The sequence below is a fragment of the Marmota monax genome, unplaced genomic scaffold, assembly GCF_021218885.2.
Source record: "Marmota monax isolate L192 unplaced genomic scaffold, Marmota_monax_Labrador192_F-V1.1 WCK01_AAM20220418_F8-fsc00179, whole genome shotgun sequence".
Lineage (NCBI taxonomy): Eukaryota > Metazoa > Chordata > Mammalia > Rodentia > Sciuridae > Marmota > Marmota monax.
In genome coordinates this window covers 3505137-3526716 of record NW_026695200.1, presented here as the reverse complement: position 1 = coordinate 3526716, position 21580 = coordinate 3505137, and the positions used below count along the sequence as shown (strand labels likewise).

Sequence of the window (21580 nt, the reverse complement as noted above, 5' to 3'; positions counted from 1 at the left end):
AGGGAATTAAACAGCCCAAAAGCTTGTTCACAGCAACAGTATTCATAATAACCAACTGATGGAATAAACAATATGGAGTATATCTACAAAATGTTACTCATTCATAAAGAAATGAAATGCAATAATATGATACAACAGAATGAACCTCAATAACCCCATGCTAAGTAATGAAGCCACACAAAAGGACACATAGTGTATGAATTCCACAGAAGAACTTGAAAAACTAGTTTTAAATTATTATGGAATAGTAAAGGTTCAAGAAGAGCCAAGAATTTGGGAAATAATACAGGCGGAAGCTGAGAAAACTCCCAAATTTCAAAGCTTTATATAAAGCTATTATAAATAAAACAATAGTAGTATAGTGGGACCATTTTTTGGAAATAATTAATCAAACAAAAAAGAATGAAGAAGTTAAAATCATACCCAAGCATATGGGAGATGATTCAAGTGACATTTTAAAAAAATATATGGGGGAAGAATTAATAATGTTGGAACTACTAGTTTTTCACACGTTAAAAAAAAAAAATTCCTAACTTCCTTAAGATGGACCTAAACGCCAAAAAAATAAACAAGTAAATAATTAGGAATAAAAAGTCCTATTAGAGTAATTCCTCAAAACAAAAAGCACAAATCCTAAGAACAACTCCTTATTTTGACATCAAAAACTGAAATTCCTGGCTGGGGATGTGGCTCAAGTGGTAGCGCACTCGCTTGGCATGCTGGAGGCACTGGGTTCGATCCTCAACACCACATAAAGATAAAATAAAGATACTGTGTCCACCTAAAACTAAAAAATAAATATTTTTAAAAACGCTGAAATTCCAAAGGATAAAAAAGAATACAAGGACCAGATTTTATATTTTATATTTTTCTGAAAACTTTCCTTGGCTACATTGTAAAGTAAAAAGGTTGGATGAGATGACCTTTAAGATCTTTTTCAATATAAATGTACAATGGTGTCTCTTTTCTTAGAAGAAAAGTACTTTTTAACTTATGAAATATTTAAAACATACAGAAAATAATAAAATTCACATCTTTTTACCAAGCACTCCACATAATGAAGTAAATGCAAATTATATAGCATTTCATATCCATCATTTTTAGCAAATGTTTTAAAATCTGACAATCTCAAGAACCAGGGAAGGATTCTAAAAACAAAAATGCCCACACACTGCTAACAAAGTATATTTGGCTAATCCATTTTAACAGAATTCAGCAATATCATAAAATTAAAAATACTCAGATCCTATTTCCCACCAATCTCTTTTATGGATCTTCCCAAGAGAAACATCTGCAGAGGCAGACACATGTATAAAAAATGCATAAGCATTACTTATAAAAGCAAAATAGGAAACAAATAAAAATACTCATCAATAGTGAGATAAAAACATTTTATATCTGTATACAACGGAGGACCATAAAGCAATAAAACCAAATTAGCTCCACCTGTACCAACGTATGTTATCTCAAAACTTAATATTGACACCTTCCCCACCCCATCCCCGGCTTTTTGGGAAGTACTAGGGATTGAACCCAGGACCTGTGTATGCTAAACAAGTGCTCTGCCACTAAGCTACATCTCCAGCCCAATATTGACTTTAAAAACCTGATGAAAGGAAGGCGTGGTAGGTCTTGCCAACAATCCCAGTGTCTCAGCCTCTTGGGAGGCTGTATCAAAATTTAAAATGGGCTAGGGATGTGGCTCAGTAGTTAAGTGGCCCTGGGTTCAATCTCAAATACTAATACTAATAATCTACTGAAAGATATACAAAACGTATCTGCAAGAATTTAAACACCTTATATCACTTATGACACATGTACAAAGCAAAACTATAAAATGTATTCAAGAATCTCAAGACAGTTGTTATTCTGGGTAAAAAGAGAGGGCACTAACACTTGGAGGAATGGAGTTGCTACAAGTGAGTCACTATAGGGTTACTCATTTTTTCTCCAAAAGATCAAATCTGACATAATTTCCATTTGGGGGTGGTATGTAAATGGATATTCATTATTTTCTATGTTTTAAATATTTGGGAATTAAAATATCTACATATATTTTAAAAATGCATTAGTATATAATGTCCTAGCTTAAAATGTCACAGTCTTGGAGATCATCAAACTTCTTATAACTAAGAAAAGATACACTACTAAAAACATAATTAATATAAATACTATTGCAACATGGCAATTTAGATACATGCTAGCATTAAGTATAGATACTTTACATCTTCATCACTGAAGAGATAAGCCCATTTCTGAAAATCTGGACTTAACTAGCAATAAGAACACATGCATACACACATCAACACCTCCACCTTGTCTCTGAATGACTAGCTGAAATTCAGCACAGGCACAAAAGTGATACATTTTACAATAAGATCACTTGCCTATTTGCACTTAAAACTCTTTTATTTTCTCAAGCCTGGAGTACTGATTGTTCCTGATCATTCACACATAGTTCATGAGCCCATAGCAATAAAGCAAGCCTGAACAAACTAGAAAGCAGTTCACTCATTCCAGCATTTACAAATTCCTAAATCTGCATATGGAAAAAAGAGTTTGTGCACAAACATTTACTGGTCTTTTACTCCATTCAGGAGTAAAAAAAAAAAAAAAAAAATACTTAATTTCAATTGAGATAAGTGACTCTATTCTCCAGTTGAGATCCATCTGTTTTGTTTTGTTTTGCGGTTTTGGGGATTGAATCCAGAGCCCCATGCATCTAGTAAGTGCTCTACCACTGAGCTATATAACCAGTCTGAGATGCATCCCTTATCTTCAACTTATGCCAAAAGATGTAATTTTCAGGATTGGTGATGAGGATGATCCCATACTGAATTAAATAAAACAAGACCATCATTTCTAAAATAATTTGAAATATGATACACTGAGCAATAATTACACAACATAATTTGAAATGCTGAAATCTAGTTTCTTGTGTGTAAAAAACTAAAATTAGCTGGGCACAGTGGTGCACACCTATGATCCCAAGGCACAGAAGGCTGAGGCAGGAGGATCCCAAGTTCAAAGCCAAGAGAGGCACTATGCAAATCAATGAGACCCTGTTTCTAAATAAAATACAGAACAGGGTTGGGGATGTGGCTCAGTGGTGGAGTGCCCGAGTTCAATCCCTGTATCCACCCCCCCAAAAAACCCACTAAAATTAACAAGTTATTCAAATACATTATTATATTTGAATTTTATTTCAATACTGTAATCTACTTTTAAGAAATACTTCCAATCGAGCCCAGTGGATTCATTAGTTATCCAACTTTATCCATTTAATTCCCCAATTTCCCTCTTTCTTCTTTAAATCTGTTTAATATATTACAAAGACAGCATAATGCTTAAGACAGAGTGAGAATGAAGCAGATTAAGTAATTAGGGACCCTTTCATCTCTCATAAACTGCATTTGGATTATCTTAAACAGCGTATTTTCTATCACAGAACACTGTCAGCACACTTCAAAAAACTAGGAAAGAAAAATATTACTCCCATTAATCTTTGTATGAAATAAGATTTATCTATTGGCATAATGTTGCATACAATAGGTGCTCAAAAGACTAATGTTTAATTCCACCCCAAAGAAAGTTTAAATATTTAACAAAGGAAAATTAAACTTCCTTATTAATAGCTCACTGTATGGTTAACAAAACTGCTCTATACACAGAGAGGGGAACAATATTTTAGGATTCTTAAGATAATTAATGTCAGATCAGTCGGGAGCTGGAAATAACCCATATTTCCCCCCATGATATATTAGCTTTACATAGAAAACACTACTGGCCATTTCATCATTAATTTTCCAAAGCATGACATTTGATAATAGATAGGAAAGTATTTGGTAATAGGTAGGAAATTCCTTTAGTGGTATCTACAGTGCTAAAGGTAACAAATAAGAAGAAAATAAAGAATCTGTTTTATAGGGAGAACTAGAGTGTGTAAGGAAGTAGCAAATGAGGTTTGTCTATAGTGAATGATGCACACCTGGCTGGTTGTTATTGTTCTCTGTGTTGTCTATATATTTAATTGGGAGAGGGGGTTCAAAATTAATTCTATTATCACAAAGAATATACAAATATATAAGCCATGATGGTGGCTACAGTCTACAAGGGCAATTCTAAGACTACTTCTTCATATTTGAGAAGATAATGCTGATTGTAGAAGTCCATTAGAAGCTTGAAATGGATAAGTCATCCCTTTTGAGGCAAGGAAATAGTCATGTATGAACAGAATATGTGTGGAAGCATACACTGACAGCGTCTTCATTTAGTCCACATCTATGTAGTTTTGTGCAACAATGCTTATCTCAAACATGAAAAATAACATCAATTTCTCAAAATATGTATGTATGAATGTATACAAACATACATACATAGGGTACACATTAAAAACTAGAAAAGAGCTACAGTAATAAAGGCAATAAATAAGAAGAAAATAAAGAATCTGTTTTATAGGGAGAACTAGAGTGTGTAAGGAAATAGCAAATATGAGGTTTGTCTATAGTGAATGATGCCTACAAAGAGAACAAAAAAATTTTTTCATGTTTGATTTCTGTAGCTTAATGGAATCTATGCTACACTACTCAACTGTCCTGACAAGTATATAAGACCAACTTCTGGAACACCCTGAGCTGCCAAGGGTTAACAGCATTAGACTCTACTGACTAGCCAAGAGTTTCACGAAAAGATTTTATCCTAATTGTATTAGTAAGTCTTCAGAACTTATATAGCACCTGTATGCTTTTGCTTGAGATACAGATGCTGAATTTAATAAAGTCTTACATAGGATTCTGTTCTATGATCTAGAGGCAAAACCATACATGAGATTCCTGTTCAGATTTCCTGGAACTGAACTTTATGAATAATCTGATTCCATAGGATTCTATGTCCCCTAAAACCTCTCTTCTTCTCAGGTCAATCCACTCACTTGCCATTTATCAAATTAAAACTACATATCAAATAGAGAAAAATCACAAAAGGAATCTGACTTCAAATCAGTCACACTAAATGATGTATTAATAACTTTTCTACAATAGATGTATTACCAAGATCTATTGTTCATTTCAAATGTACTTACCATATTTAAAGTAAATTGACATACTATACATTTCCCCAAATAATATTTCTAAATAGAGGTTAACTGTTTAAAACAAACAAACAAAAAAAAAACACATGAAAATGTATGTACCAAGATTCTAGTCACCTGCCTGTCTACCACACACCAATCTTCTTAGGCAAATCACTAGGTCAATTATTAATTCACTTTTCAACAATCACACATATAATATATATTATACATAAATATATAAAAGTCCTCAGAAACAAAACAAGTAAGGAACTTCAAGGAACAAAGGCTTTTAGAAAACTAAATGACCTGCTTGTAACCAGTTGAGAAGCTAGAGAAAACAAAGGAGCCCAAGATCTTCTGACATCAAAGCTAGCGTGCTCCTTTCTCCATTTCAATGGTCCAGGGTGGCTTCTGTTCATTGAACCTGTTGAAATGCTGAAGAACTTAAAATCTTATACAATTTTAGAGGGGTAAATCCTAAATCTCAGAAGCAAACAGTAATAGCTGACTTCTAGCTAAATCTCAAGCACAAAGAGCAATATTAAAAAATAATCTTATTTCATTCTCAGGTTACTAATACTTATTAATAACCTTTCCAAATTATTATCCATATTGGAATTTACTTGATAAAGATAACTTACATCAAAGCACTATTAGTAACATTTTTGAGATTAAATTAAATGAAAGTTGGCAAAGATATTCACTATATATTTGTTAATAGGTCCTTTTATTAAAGAAATATATACAGCATCTTTAAGTATTTCAAACATCTCACATTTGGATATAGAATATAAGTTTCTACAAGATTAGTACTAATTATTTCTATTAAATTTTGTTTTTTAGTAGAAGAAAAGGTCTACTGGTGGTACTTCATTTGCTTCTATTAATACTGTAGAAAATAACTCCACAAGTTGATGGATAATTACAAAGTGTTAACTACTCTTCACAACGGTAAGACAAAACATGTACAGAGCATGCAAAGACCTAACTACATGCAAAGTCATAACTAGAATCTGAACTAGAGTCCAGAGATGCTGGTTATGGCCCCACCACCTGTGAGACATTAAGAAAACCATCTTTACACTTCAATTATGTATAAAATGAAACATAATAGGATAATCCTACTCAGGTTTACAACATCTAAGAATCTATTACTAGAAGACATAATGATAATCACCACCCCCCAAAATAAGGAGTATTCACAGGCAAGTACTAAATTCTTTAAATTATACAAACACACACACAGAGATCTAGAAACACTAACACACATATGCCCAAATATTGAATGGTGCGCTAGGACCAAAACCTGAAGTAAAAAACATGCCAAAGGGATGTAAAAAAGTAAAACAGGTAGAGTAGAAGGTGGGGGATGGGAGGTGTTAAATCTATAGAAATCTGCCCTAAAGCTAAAAGGGCAGAGAATGGAGACTGAAGTTCCATATTTAACAGGGCTTTACTAATTTTTTTTAATGTGTTTTATGGAGAAAATCACTAGACTCATCAACTTCCAAATGTCTTTGTGGCCTCTGTAATGTATCTTGGCTCATAGTAGCCACAGTAGGTACCTAAGAGATATTAGTGGACCCCCTGCTAATTCACTGGTAACTAACTGAAGCATACTCTAAAACTACAGTCTCAATATTTGTGTCCCCTACAAATTCCTATGCTGAAAGCCTAAATGACGCAGAAATTACCTAAAGAAATACAAGTGATTAAAGGTTATATGCCAAAGACACTGTAGGCACCCAAAGAATCCTGTTAAATGGACTAGACAAGTGGGATGACTAATAAGTACCCTTACTTACAAAGTTACTTTTTAGGAGGCAGGACTTTGGGGAAGATCTGCCCCCATGAATGGATTAATGCCCTTACTGAAGAGGCCCAAAGGAAAACCCCTTTATCCTTTTCACTACAGAAGGTTACAGTGAAAAGGTAGCTATCTTAAGATCCAGGAAGAAAGCCCTCACCAAACATACAGGAATTTGCCCGCACCCTGATCTTGGACTTCTCATCCTCCAAAACTGTGAAAAATAAAGTTTTTAAAAAATAATTGTTTGTCTCCAGTATTTTATAATAACAGCCTGAAGAGACTAAGACATCTAGTAACATACTCTCAGGTAAACACTAGGAATCCTCTGAGTCCTTGCCCTCTAAAAGTTGAGTTCACACTGTGAAAGAAAACAAGTAGTATAAAGCATAAAATGCTATAGGTCACTATGTATATAGTACTTCAGACCTTTCCAAAAAAAAAAAAAAAACTGAAGAGGAAGACTATAAGGTAACATTTATTGAGTGCCCATGGATTAAGCATTTAACATGCTTGCAAATCTGAGTTAGTTTCACCGTCCTGTCTTACAGATAACAAAACTGTGATTCACCAAAATTAAAAACAGGTTCTAATGGCAAAGCTATTTCCACTATATGTACCAAGATATCTCTGATTACATTATCTTTACACTTGTCTGAGAGGGGAATTTTCAAAGCTATTCAAAATTATCATCCTGAATTATGATGAAAAGAGCATTTAAGACTTTTTTTAAAAAAAATATAACCTTGTGGCACATGCATTACTTACTTGAATGATCACTTTTTGATTTCTCTTCACCCATGAACATCAGAAAACTGTACCTTTTAATAGCTGTATATTCACCTTAAATGCACCTGCATTTAAGCCTGTACAATTTATTAAGTCTAAATAAAAAGTATACAACATGATTGGATAATATAACCAATATTCATTTTAAAAAATAGAAATTTGGAAACATTAAGTGCTCAGGAAGAAAAACTGAGATATGATCCATCTATAGTTTTGGGTCATTCCAATATTGAAATAATAAATTATTACAATTATTTTGAGAAAGGAGACTGACGCAGAAATCACCCAAAGTTTAAGAAATACAAATGATTAAAGGTTACAGGCCAAAGACACTGTAGGCACCCAAAGAATCCTGTTAAATGGACTAGACAAGTGGGATGTCTAATAAGTACCCTTACTTACAAAGTTACTTTTTAAGCTATGAAAAAAAAAATAATAAGGGTATATTTTAAGAGCTATAAAACAAAAGCAGACTACAAAACCTCTGAAATCAAAACACAGTATGTTGTATCTCTGCATAGGTTACACTCCTCAGGGATGAGGGCAATGTCCAAAAGATGGTGTGTACACTACTTAGCACACTAATGCTAGTTAAACATTGACAAAATAAGACATTCATAGCTTATTTTCATAGCTTATACATTCTATTTTTATAAATAAAGATTACAAATTATTTCTATATTTTTGCATCCTTCTATGCATATCACAAATATGTAAAAATTATAAATTATTTCTGAAGTTTTTTTTTTTTGCTGTTGTGAATGTTGTTTTGTTTTGTTTTTAAGTCGGTTTTTGTGGTGCTTTTTAATGTTTAGGAGTCATCCTTAAAGCTTATTAACAGCATCATTAATACTGTATTCAATTCATTAAAAACATGATAAGTAGCTTATATTTAAAAGCAAATCTAATTCCAAAACTATTTTCACTACACATACCAAGACCAAATTTTTTTCTCTCTCCTAAATTCTAAATTTTACATGATTTACCAAATAATTTCTTAAGTGTATTTAAGTGTAGTCAGATGTGTAAGAAAAACGCTTCTGATGCCACTTGTTCAATTTAGCCACCAAAATTTACTGGGTACCGACGTGTCTTTGACATAACTTTTAATATTTTTATTTCTTAAACCTTAAACTTTAGGTTGTCTTTATTTCAAATTCCCTTCCCTTTCCAAAAAAACAGAAACAAAAAACACTGTAGAATAAACCATTTGGGTTTTTTCCCCCAATACTGAATGAATGGAATGATCAAAAACTATGGGCCATATTCATATTAGGCCTGTAAATTCCATATGCTATTCAGTTTATATTTCCAACAGCACCCTAGCCAGTAAATAAATATAATCTCAAACAGATTTTGCGGTGTTTCTATTTTAATACGACCACAGGAAGCCAAAAATAATAGACTAGATTATCTTTCTAGAATTCTAAGATTAACCAGTGTCTGCATTAAAATCATATTTTATATTTTACATACTAAAAAAATATTTGGCACACTTAATTCTGGCTTTACCAACAAAAGCCTCTACCCCAAGATGAGGAAAACATCCTTTTCATTCTTTAACTAGAAAGGTTAAAAAAAACCAAAAAAGCCACCCGCTTTAAGATTTGCATTTATATTTAAGTCAGCTCTAACAAACCCAAGAACTCACGTTCAAATCCAGAAACCTGGCGATCAACAAGACATGAGTAATCTGTGAGCACAATCCTTGGGATTGACATACCACTTCATCCGCCCTCCCTCAGTATCAATCCACCCCCAAAACCCCAACCCACTATGCACACGATTAAATATGTCTTCCCCAAGAGAGCCGAAAACGCCGAGAAAGAGCTCCCCTTTGAATGAAAAGGCATCCTTTGCTAGCCTAGAGGCCCTGGCCGGCTCTGCGATCCTAGCTCCAATAGGGCCCCATCTCGACGCCCAGCACGTCCGCCCCGCCCCGGGCCCTCTCGAGTCCCCTTGGACGACAAAACCCTCCTTCCAGCGTATATCCAGGACTGACAGTTAAGGCTGCAGCAGCCGCGGCCACCAGGGGCCTACTCCTGGCACCGGCCCCTCAACACCACGCGCCCCCAAACACTCTATCCGGCAGAGGTGGGGGTGGGGGAAGGGATGCCTATCCTTGCCAGAAGGGTCCCGAAGGATGGCGAGGGCAAAAAAGGAGACCAAGGGGAGAACGCGCTCCGGGCCCAGACCGAGTCCGCAGCAATACTAACCTGTCGTCGCCCCCGCGCCTGGGCTGCGGCCCTCGCAGCTGCGGCCGCTTCACTGGTCGTCGTCGCCCTCGCCCACCGCCTCCGCCCGCCACCGCCTCGTTCCCTTTCGCTGCCGCCACCGCCGGGGCTCATGCGGGACCCGCGCTTCCTTCTCTGGAAACCGAGGCCGGGAAACGGGGCGCCTAGGCCGCCGAAAACCCGGCACTCGTCGCTAGCCGCCGCTGTCTGTCCACACTGGGGGGCTGCGAGGCCCTCCTGGCAGGGGCTACAGGCCGCGAGCTACTGAGAGGAGGAGCTGGGGGTGGCGCCGCTGCCCGCGACCGGGGTCGGCAGAGGTGAAGCGTAAGTCGGAGGCGGGTGGCGGGCGCCCGGGTCGGCAATAACTACGCGGTGGCAGGGTGCGCGAGCGAGCGAAGTGTGATGCGTCGGGATCCTGGCGATTGGTAAAAGGCCCTGTCGTCTCCTGTAGTCACCCCGAGCCCAGCGCCACCATCTTGGGAGAAACGCGGATCTCGCGACCGCGGCGCAAGACGGGAGGACTAGCTGGGCGGGCCGAGTATCCCGGCAGGCAGCGCGCGCCTCCCAGCCAGGCGAGGACTCCAAGCCGGACGCGGGGACGCGGGGCGGTGCTAGGATGAGCGCGGGAGGGCGGGGCCAAATCCCGTGCGACTCTGCCCTCACCTCCCGCTTACCGTCGCCGCCGGCGCAGGGGCCCGTGGGAAGGGGAGATGGCCTGCGGTCCCGCGGAGTCTGTTTAGGGTTGGTCGCCATCTTGAGACTGGGCAAAAAGAATAATCTCCCTTTTAAGCCCCTGCTCTCTGTCGCCTAATAGAAAGAATTGGGTACACTCTGGAAACCCCAGCGATCCCCAGAAGGGTTGGAGTCCCTGGCCTACCCAACCAAGAAACGCCTCCGATTTTATTGGGGAATGAATTGATTCCGTACGTCAGCTTGGGCAGTGTTGATAGTCCCCAGGCCCGAGGCAAGGCAGAACCGACAGATACTAGGTTCCGACCCGAATTCCTTTTCTCCCAGAGCTGCCCTTGTAAACATTTCAGGGGTGGCCCGAGAGTGTGAGCCAGTGTTCAAGGACCAAGGTCATCTGCTTAGGCCACTTGACAACACAGGATGTGATTAGAAGGTAAAAGCCCACCTCCCGTAGTGTTGACATTTAGTGGGTTGTCAAAGTAAGTGGTCTCTTAGTTGACTCCATGGGGGTAGAGGGTAATTTTAATCCGTATAACAGCCTAGCCTTTTTAAATCCATGTGTCATACTTGGTACTAGGGCGACTTAAAAAGGGTTGGGGGTTTTTTTGTTGTTGTTTTTTTGTTGTTGTTTTGTTCAAGGGGGATTTTGCTAGCGAAGTTATTTTAAAAATCACTAATTCAGTCTTAAGGTTTTCCACTTTTTGGATAAGCCTTTAAGTACTATGTGATACACCAGTCATCTAGTATTCAGAAAATGTTAATGTCATCAATCAGCAGTGAATTTTTACATTGCAATTCTTAATATCATCTTTTTTATAAAAATCAGGTAATTGACATTTTTATACATAAATGTGTATATATGGATAGAAATAATCCACCTCCCACCTATAATCAATTATTAAATTAACTATAAAAAATAAGCAAGAGTAATTTAAGTTATTCTAGGACAGTTGATGATAAATGAAAGTATTAAGCTATGTCTGATTGTAAGATATTTTTAAAATATCTTTATTCATTTTCCATTTCTCCCCCATTACAGATTCACATTTGGAAGCTACTGGCAACTGAGAATGAAAATCTTTGAATACGTTATTAGAATAAATAAAGCAAAATTTTACTACTAGATTTATCATATGAAGATACTTTTAGCTATTTTATTTTCTCTTAAATAGGAATTGTCTAAGTGAAATTAATTTTATAATAGACTGAAGTTTCAAATGTGGCTGAAATCCATGAGTTCTAAAAGAGTTTCAAGACTGAGGGAAGTAAATCTACTTTTAGATGTTGAAATGACTATTCTGGTTTTAAGTAAGACCAACAAAAAAAACTAATTCTTCCTGGGAATCTGAAAAAATTACCCTTATCCTTTTAGTTCTTCAAGTTATATATATATATTCTTGTGTGTGACTACAGTGTTAAACTTGATACAGGAACTCTGTATTTTTTGGTTTACCCATTTTTAAATTAAGAAATGTTGATTAATAAAAATTGTCAGCAATGAATATTATCAGGAGTCCTCAGGATACCAGTAGTGTTCCATTTCCATACATACAAGTTTTGATGAAAAAGAAAATGTTTATCTGAAACCAGACCCTTATTTCTCTTCAAGTATGTTTTCTCAGAAAAAAACTTCATATCTAAGTTTGCAGTAAATTCTTTAGACTATTCTAGTCCAAATGAGAACCAGTAGTTTCTAATAATTTTCCCATTTCAGGTAAAAAGTAAAAAAGCAGTATAATTTTATAAGTGTATACATCAATGCTATGTGCAAACTTTGAACTTGTGTTTACCCAGAACTGTGCCAGGCCTTGGGAATCAATAAAAGATCAACAATCTCTATCCTCCCCTCTAGAAGGCAGTTCAGGAGGATATCACACCTGTAAAAACTGAACACTTTTTCATGTGGAGTAGGGTTGTCTATTAATATGTACTAATACTAATATACTTTTTGAAAATGAAATATTTTTCCCTAATCTGCCAGTGAAGTGGGAGTTTTTGACAGGGCTGTTTCAGTGCTCAAAATTTCTTATTGATGTGAATCACAACAGATGAATTAAAAAATAAAACCACAATTTTTTATTATACAGCATGCCCCACAATCAGAAATAATCTGAGAGCATGAAGGAGAAAGTTCAGATGTGGTAATATTCACAATTGCTATTTTTAGGCTGCATCAAAATATAACACTCATCTCTTGAAAGATTCTAAGATTTTGGTGTATGAGTAGTTCCCAATATTTAACAAGTACTTCTGAAGCAAAATTAACTCCAAGAAGCATGTGATAAGTACCCAAGAAATGTTAGTTTCAATAAATAAAGAACACAATAAATGTTAGTGCTTACTAGAAATAGTAATATTAGTATTATTAATATTGTTATTTACTGTTACATATATCCAGTATGAACTCCTTAGTGCCCTGCTTTCATTCATACAGAGCTAAATTTGCCTTCTTCCTGACCTGTCAAGTATGAATCATCCTTCCTCCTTTATACAGACATTTTTTAAAAGGGGTCGCCTCAAGACCCCTTTAAAAAAAATTAACTCCCTCTGTTTTTCCCTCTCCTGTTCATAAATTCTCCCTCTATTTGTCTTTTCTGTTTTAAAAGGTATCTATACTCAGTTTACCATTTCCTTCCAAAACCTTCTTCAACTACTAAAATTTAGCACCTACCTCCATTTTACTTTATGCATTCCTTGTATCAATGTCACTATAACATAATAGCTAAATCAAAGGTTGCTTCTCACTTTTCATAGTATCTGATCTTTCTGCAACCTTCAACATGCTAACCAATGCCTCCTGGAAACTGCTCTTTTGTTCCATCACCTTAAGTTCTCTGACTTTTTTTTTCCAAGTGTTTTGGGCCACTCTTCCTCAATTCTCTTATGCAGAATCCTCTTCCTCTCCATCCTTGGTTCTCTTTGCCCTCCATATTACAATTTACATGTACTCTTTCTCTTTCACTTTGGTCAGAGTTCAAGTCTGAATATTGAACATAGACCTCACTTGGAAACTTAAGACACTAAGTTTTCAACCCTTTGTAGGGAATTTGAACTAGATTTCTATAACACCTCAAACACTGTCCCATTTTCCATCATTAACTGAGATGGGGATATCTGTGCAGAGGAGCAGATTTTAGAATAACAAGAAGGAATTCAGTTTTGACAATGATAAATTTGAAAAGCTTATTGGACAGCTGTAGTAGAGACTACTTGCTTGTTGATCCCTAATGTGCATATCAGTTTACACATACTGACCCCTTAGTGTGTCATGTCACTAAATTCTGGCCAATAGACTGTGAATAAAAATGATATTTGTACCTTCTGGATCACACTATTGAAAGAAATGATGCTAGGCTGCAGTGGTGCATGCATGTAATCCCAGCTACACAGGAAATTGAGGGAAGAGAATCACTTGAGCCCAGGATTCCAAGACTTGCCTGCGCAACATAATGAGACCCTCTGTTTAAAAAAAAAAAAAAAAAGAAGAAGAAGAAAAGGAATTCCACTTGCTGTTTCCCTTCATCCCTTTCTGAGGATTGAAATGTGGTGAGCTGTTTTGTTGGAAGGTTTGAATGATGGTATTCTCACCAAAATTTATGTTGAAACTTACCACCCATTATGGTGGTACTAAGAGGTAAAACCTTTTGGAGAAGTGATTAAGTCATGAGAGCTCTGCCCTTACACATGTGGATTATTGCGCCTATAAAAGTCCTGGAAAGAACTACTTTAGACCCTCCTTTGCCCTTCCTCACTTCCATCATGTGAATAGCATTCATCTCTTGCAGAGAATGCAACAAGGTGTCATCTTGGAAGCAGAGAGAAGCCTTCATTGGACACTGGACCTGCTAGTATCTTGATCTTAGACTTTCCAGCCTTTAGAACTGTGAGAAAATAAATTTCTATTCTTTGTAAATTACCCAATATCAGGTGTTTTGTTATAGCAGCACAAATTAAGATGGGGAAGGCACTCCCATTATCATAGAGCAATAAGGAGGATCCTGAGGCCTTCATTAGGCAAAAGTCTGTGTATCAGTTTGAACTTCGATTTGAATCAGCTGCTAACATTTGTAATCTGCCATGATTATTTTAGATCCCTTTTACTACAGATGAACTTGTATCCTAATACAGGAGTCTGGAGTTAGGGGAGAATGAAACCAAATCATCCTACCATCCTTGACTTACTTGATTACCATCTGTGGAAGTTCCCAGTCAAAATAAATCTTAGAAATCCTAGAGTTCTTTCTCCCAAGAGGCAAAGTCACATATTTCTTCCAGAATTCATATCAGGTAATGTAGCAAAATAGTTAAGAGCATAGGCCCCCAATTTACCTGCAAGTGACAGATGCCAAGCAAGATCATAATCCCTCCCCAGTTTAGTTTCCTCATGTATAAAAAGAGTTGTTGTGAGGATTAGATATTAATATACATAAAGCACTCAGAAGAATGCCCAGCGCATAGTACAACAAATGTTAATTTTTTTAAATCCCAAATCTCAGTTCTGCCAGATACAGAATCTTTAGTATTTCAATTGATATGTTTCCTTATCAGTAAAGTAGGAAAAATAATAGTAATGATCTCATAAGGCTACTATAGGCCTTCGTTCTTCCATTCAATATTAGTTTTGAGCAGATCTTATGTAGTAACACTATTCTAGGTGCCAAGAATAGAACAATCAACAAAACAAAGAGACTACCTTCATGAAGTTTATGATCTAACAGAGAAAGAAAATCAACATATGTGTGGTGTGTCAGAATATGATAAATGTCAAGGACAACCATAAAGCAATACAAAGGGAATAGAGACCGTTATAGGAGTTATGTCATGCAGGGTGGCCAGTGAAGGTGTCATTGAAAATATGACATTCAAGCAGAGGCTTGACATAAGTGAGAATGAGCTGTGGGGAATATAATGGGGAAAAAAACATTCTGGACATAAAGAGCACTGAGACAAAAAGGTGCCTAGAGCCACCTCAGACAACATAGGAATACACTATGGCTGGAGCAGAGAAAGCAGAAGTTAAAGAAGTCACCTTGGGTCACAGCCTGGAGCACTTTGTTGGTTATTCTAAGAACGTGGGTATAGCCACTAAATGATGTGGGAAGACTCTGGAAGAGTTTGAGAAAGTTTTTAAAAAAGATATAGCCTGTAGAAATTACATAGCTACAGTGTGAAGAATCAAAAATAGAGCATATAAAGTGTTTGATATCTGACAAATGGGAAGTATCCGGTAAATGGTAATAAGCACTATCATGATGACGATTCCTGATTTTATTATTATTATTATCACCATTATTGTAACATTCATGTGCTCCTCTATAATGGCTTTGTTACTCTCTTAATTTAGACCCTTAATGTTTCAGAACTAGACTGTAAGATCTACAAGGGCAAGGACATAATATTTCATTCACTGTTTTATACTGAACACTCAGCAAATTCTTGTCTATATTATACTACTTTACTACTGTATGTTCTTAACACAGAATCTTTTTTTTAAAGAAACAACTATGACTATATTACTTCTTTTCTTTATCAATGACTCTCCATGGCTTCTGAATATGGTCTAAAATCCAAGAACAAGGCTTATTAAATGTGGCCCCTGCCTCCCTTCCAGTTCCATCTCCCCATATCAACATGAACTCATTGCCCAAGCAGTACTTACACACTTGAGTCATTTGCAGTCCTTCTGCATGCAATGGATGAAGGTGGGTAACTCCTCAAAAAATGTTCAAATGAATGAGTGAATCAGCCCTTGTGAATGTAAAAGGGGTAAAAGAAAAGGAGGAAGTTAAGAACTAAGACCAGCGTGTCAAACAGAGAACCCTTTACGAAGCTACCATGTGATAAAGTAGTGTATCTTTAGATATTTCACATTTCATCTATGTCAAGTTATATAAGGTGGAGAGGTGCTTGCTTACGGAATTCAGTTGGGGACAGAAAAATCAGGCAAATTAATTTACTGTAAAAAATTCTCATGAATTCCAGTAACTAGGTAAGCAACAATGAATAATCTTTTGGAACCTTAGTATATCATGTATAAAATTAAGATAAAGTACTTGTGAATCTATGATTTACTCAACTACCAATTCACCTATAATGAATTCAACCACTAATTGCTCCTACATCCCAGACTACATACAAAGTTATTGAAGCAAAAACCTGGAAGTTCTATCAAATCATGCTTTGACCTTGGTCATTTCAATCCCTTTGTGCCTGCCTTAACTCAGCCGGAGAAAAGGTGAAAAAGGAAGCATTTCATTGAACATCAGTTGCTGCTACAGTTTTCTGAGCTTTCTGGATACAAAAGTTCCACTCAAATAGATGAAGCAACACTTAGAAATAGTTTTCCTTTTGACAAATGCATCATTTGAGATTTTTAAATTCATTCATGCTGTATCCATATGTCTAATAATATTTTAAATGCATTTGTTGATTCTAACAGGGATTATAACAAAATATTTTTTAACCTAAGGAAGGGCACTGATTTAATAAAATCTTGGTATTAAAGATAGTGCAGCAACTATTATTATTGGGATTTTTTCATGGTCTCTCAACTAAAAAAGACATCTAGCTATGGAAGAATCATGAATATCATTTGTATTTATTAATTTTTTTAGTCTTGCTTGACAATGACATACAAAATACAAAATTCTGTTATCAGAATAAATTTTACTATGTAGATTATTTGACACTGCTTCAAACAGAATTTTAAGACCAACCTTGCTTTTAAATTTTAAAGACCAAGATCTTTAAAGATAATGATATGGATATTATTTATAACAAAATATTTTGTTACCTCTTTGTTTTTAAGTTCCTGCTAAGCATGATAATCACTGCATCTACCTGTCAGTATTTAACACAAAGTTCCTGAAATTATAGTATATTTCCACAGATTAAATTTGTGTACTCATTAAGTGCCAGTTTCTTGAATAAATTTAATTAATTATTACAACAATCTTGGCTATTATAAATTTTATGGATTAGAAAACTAAACTTAGGGCTGGGGATGTGGCTCAAGCAGTAGCACGCTCGCCTGGCATGCGTGTGGCCCGGGTTCGATCCTCAACACCACATACAAACAAAGATGTTGTGTCTACCGAAAACTAAAATAAATAAATAAATATTAAAGTTTCTCTCTCTCTCTCCCTCTCTCTCCCTCTCTCTGCCTCTCTCCCTCTCTCCCTCTCTCCCTCCCCTCCCTCTCTCTCTCTCTCTCTCTCTCCTTAAAATAAAAAACAAAAAACTGAGCTTAGAATAATAGATAAGTAACATACCTGTCTCACAGCTAAAAACTAAAAGGGCTAAAATTTAAGCCTACAAATACCTGTGTATGTTCATATGTGTACTCATGTTCACATATATACATATGTGTTCTTGTTGTAGCATGTTGCTTCACCTAAAAGTTTCTTGAATAAATTTAATTAAGATAATTTTTTTAATTTCAAAAATGTTTCAATGAAATGAAATGTTTTTTTCTTTCTTCTCTCATACTGGGGATTGAACCCAAGGGTGTTTAACCACTGAACCGCATCCCCAACTCTTTTTAAAATATGTTTAGAGACAGGGTCTCACTAAGTTCCTTAGGGCCTCGCTAAGTTGCTGAGGCTGATTTCAAACTTACAATTTTCCTGCTTCCATCTCCAGAGCCAATGGAATTACAGGTGTACACCACCACTGAAATATTTTATTAATCATTGAATATTCTCTTTCATTGCTTCATGGAAGTACTATACCATAATAATACTTTCAAATTGCTCTTTTTTCATACTGTTCAGTTCAGTGGCATTTGGGACACCTAACCTGCCTGACCTGCCATAACCCCTTTCCAGTACCCTGCCTTAATCATATAATGTTAGAACAGCTGCTTGACTTCTTTAAACCTTGATTTCTTCAACAAGAGGATGATTTTGTGATGATTAAGTAGACAATATAACTGTTAAAGAGATAATTCATTGCTGAGGACTTAACTCAGTGCCTGGAACATAATAGATGCCCAATAAATTTTGATTAATAAATGAATGAGATTGTCTTTTGTTCATGTTCCACAACAGATCTTGAGATAATGCTTTAACACAAAATTAGTAAAAAAAAAAAGTGATTTGGGGCAGAGAGACAACAACAAACATGTGTCTTACCAATCAAGTGCCCACTGTGAATAACTGGAATTTACTTCTGCTGAGAAATTCTGGAAGCCAGTGCAGAACACTCACTTTACGGTTATCCTGAGTGTATAACACAGTAATCTAATCCTACTGGCTTGCTGTGATTGGATCATGGAAGCTTCAACTGGTCAGAAAAAGCCCTAAGAGAAATTCTGGCCACTGGATCTAGAATTGGCATGCAGTACATTGGTAAGATCTAGGGAGGCAAGAACATTTGCCCTGCACAGAAAATAATGATCAAACCAGTCACACTTGATGAATGTACCATAGTTTTGGTCTAGACTTCATGCTTCCAGACTTAGAAACCTATTTTAGCTATCCCAACAATGCAATGCACATTAACCAAGCTCGAGAGGTGGAATTATAATTCAAAAGACCAATTTATTAAAATTGAGAACTGTCATAAGAGCTGGAAGATATGTGATCAGAGCAGTCTTTTCTTATAAGAAGATAAACAGGACCCCCAACTAGCAGTTGTTTCCTCATGAAGATTAAAATGTAGAGAAAAGAATTTAAAGGAACTGACTTTTTGATGACAATAAGCTTAAATACCTTGTAACTGCATGAGGTTCAGTTAGCTATAGTCAGTAAACAATGTATGGAAAGGCAGAGTCACAGAGAAAAAGTTTCATTAGCAACAAACCATGTAGTGTTGGAAGATGATTGCTTTTGCCTTCAATGACCATCTTTCCCTTGCCCTAAGGGAGAATCGTTTATATGATTTTTCAGGGGAAGATATGTGGGTCCTGGACAGGTGGGTGCCTCACTTTGTTCAGTATTTCAAAAAGTAACCTCTCTGGAGAGTGCACTGTGTACATCTTATCTCTTTCACATAGGTTAGCTAGAGTTGCAATCCTGTGGTTCTACAGAAGGCATAAATAATGAAAGTTTCTGTGTTGATTACAATAGCCTATGACTGGTGTTAGTTGTGGTCAGTGTTTCTGGCAAACATACTTCCAGATGTGACCTTCTCCCATAACTTGGGACTAAGGAGTGCTAGGAACGGAGGGTTTTTACAAATTTCTATATGATTTTAGTGTGCAGTTTATCTGCAAAAGACAAAGCATACAGAAGCAAAAAGAAACTTCTGAGAACTAGGGGGTTACCCTTTCATCCCTATGCATCCAACTTCCATTAAGACTTGTCTTTGTAAAAGAATGAAAATTTGGGGCTGAGGATATAGCTTAGTTGGTAGAGTACTTGCATTTGCATGCACAAAGCCATGAGTTCAATCCCAAGCACCACACACACAAAAAGAGAGGGAGAGAGAGGGGAGAGAGGGGAGAGAGGGGGAGAGGGAAGAGAGGGGAGAGAGAGAAGAGAGGGAAAAGAGTAGAGAGAGAAAATTTTGACACTTTTTGGCCAACATTCTCTGGGAGAGTCACAGTCAGTATTTCCTGATCTAACTTTATCCACTGTATCCACTGGTGACTAGCCCTTTCATTGAGAAATATCAGGTTTCAATTATACCTGGCAAGCCTGGAAGCCAATTCTCTGTTTTTAAAGTGACTTTATGTCAACCTCTGTTCTGTGGCATTATGTTACTAATCTGAAAGGTTACCATCCAAAAGGCAATCTTCTTTTTGTTTTTGTTTTTCTTTTTTCTGTTTGTTTGTTTTTGGTTTTTGGAGCTTCCCATTGTAGAGGCCAAGAACCAACAATATTATACTTTATTATCTGAATGATTGTATTCTCTTCTCATCCAGAAGTCTTTTCTGCTGATTCTGAACTTTGAGCCCCTCAAATCTATGAAAACTACCAACTAGCTCCTCAGATTTTCTATTTCTCTTTCATGTCAATTATTTCTCATATGAAACATAACATATTTATTCTTACCTTTCCATTTCCAAGTCATTATTTAACCCAAAGGGAATAGCACAACGAGTCCAGAGGCTCAGGAGGCTGAGACAGGAGAATCAGAATTTCAAAACCAGCCTCAGCAACTCAGCGAGGCCCTAAGCAACTTAGTGAGACCCTGTCTCAAAATGAAAAAAATAAAAATAAAAAAGGACTGGGGATGTGGCTTAACAGTTAAGCACCAATTCCTGGTACCAAAAAAAAAATTATAATAACATAATAACCACACATATTTCTCACCTAGATTTCCTGATAGTTCTTATTTTGCCATATTTATAGTCATCCCTTTGTTATTTCCAGGTATAGAATTATCTAGCATAAATTACTGATTTCTTAACACTTTATTCCCAAACACCTTGGCATGTTTTCCCTGAGAAATGGACAGAGTGGTAAGTATAAGTAGGTGGGACATGACTGGAGGAGGTGGGTCACTGGGGCATTCCCTGGAAGGGTTCATCTTCTCTGCAGCCCCTTTCCACCCACCCCCCTTCCTTGCCATCATAAATGGAGCAGCAGCACTTCTCCACCTTACTCTTCCACCAAGATATTCTGCCTTATTTGGGGCTCAGAGTAATGAACACAACTAACCATAGATTAAACCTCTGAAACCATGAACCTAAATAAACTTTTTCTCCTCTAAGATGTTCTTGACAGGTATTTTGGTCACAACAAAGTAAAGCTGATTAACACAACTATTATTTTAGTAAGCTTTTTTGCTGCCGTGACTGAAAGATTTGGCCAGCACAATGATAGAAGAAGAGTTTATTTGAGGGCTTGCAGTAGAGAGAGAACGAGAGAGACATACACACGCACTCCACTGGCAAGATGCAAAATATATACCTCATAGCCACACCCCCAATGAACCACTTCCTCCAGCCACACCCCACCTACCTCCAGTTACCACTCAGTTAATCCTATCAGGGATTAATTCACTCATTAGGATAAGGCTATAGCCCAATCATTTTTTTTTTCC

The 21580-nt window shown here is 36.6% G+C and overlaps 1 protein-coding gene and 1 long non-coding RNA gene across 3 annotated transcripts in view; one reads left to right on the top strand and one right to left on the bottom strand.

The window, feature by feature from the left end:
• Positions 1 to 10382, bottom strand: part of Ube3a (ubiquitin protein ligase E3A) — a 103362-nt gene extending 92980 nt beyond the window's left edge. For both annotated transcript variants that reach the window (XM_046428793.2, XM_046428795.2), the window contains exon 1: positions 9884 to 10382. The gene's annotated coding sequence lies outside the window, so the exon portion shown is untranslated. The remainder of the gene's footprint in view (positions 1 to 9883) is intronic.
• Positions 10383 to 10450: 68 nt separating this feature from the next.
• On the top strand, positions 10451 to 11714 carry LOC124082328 (uncharacterized). Its single transcript, XR_006848326.2, has 2 exons — positions 10451 to 11024; positions 11631 to 11714. It is a non-coding gene; the product is annotated as an uncharacterized LOC124082328 (long non-coding RNA).
• The last annotated feature ends 9866 nt before the right edge of the window (positions 11715 to 21580 follow it).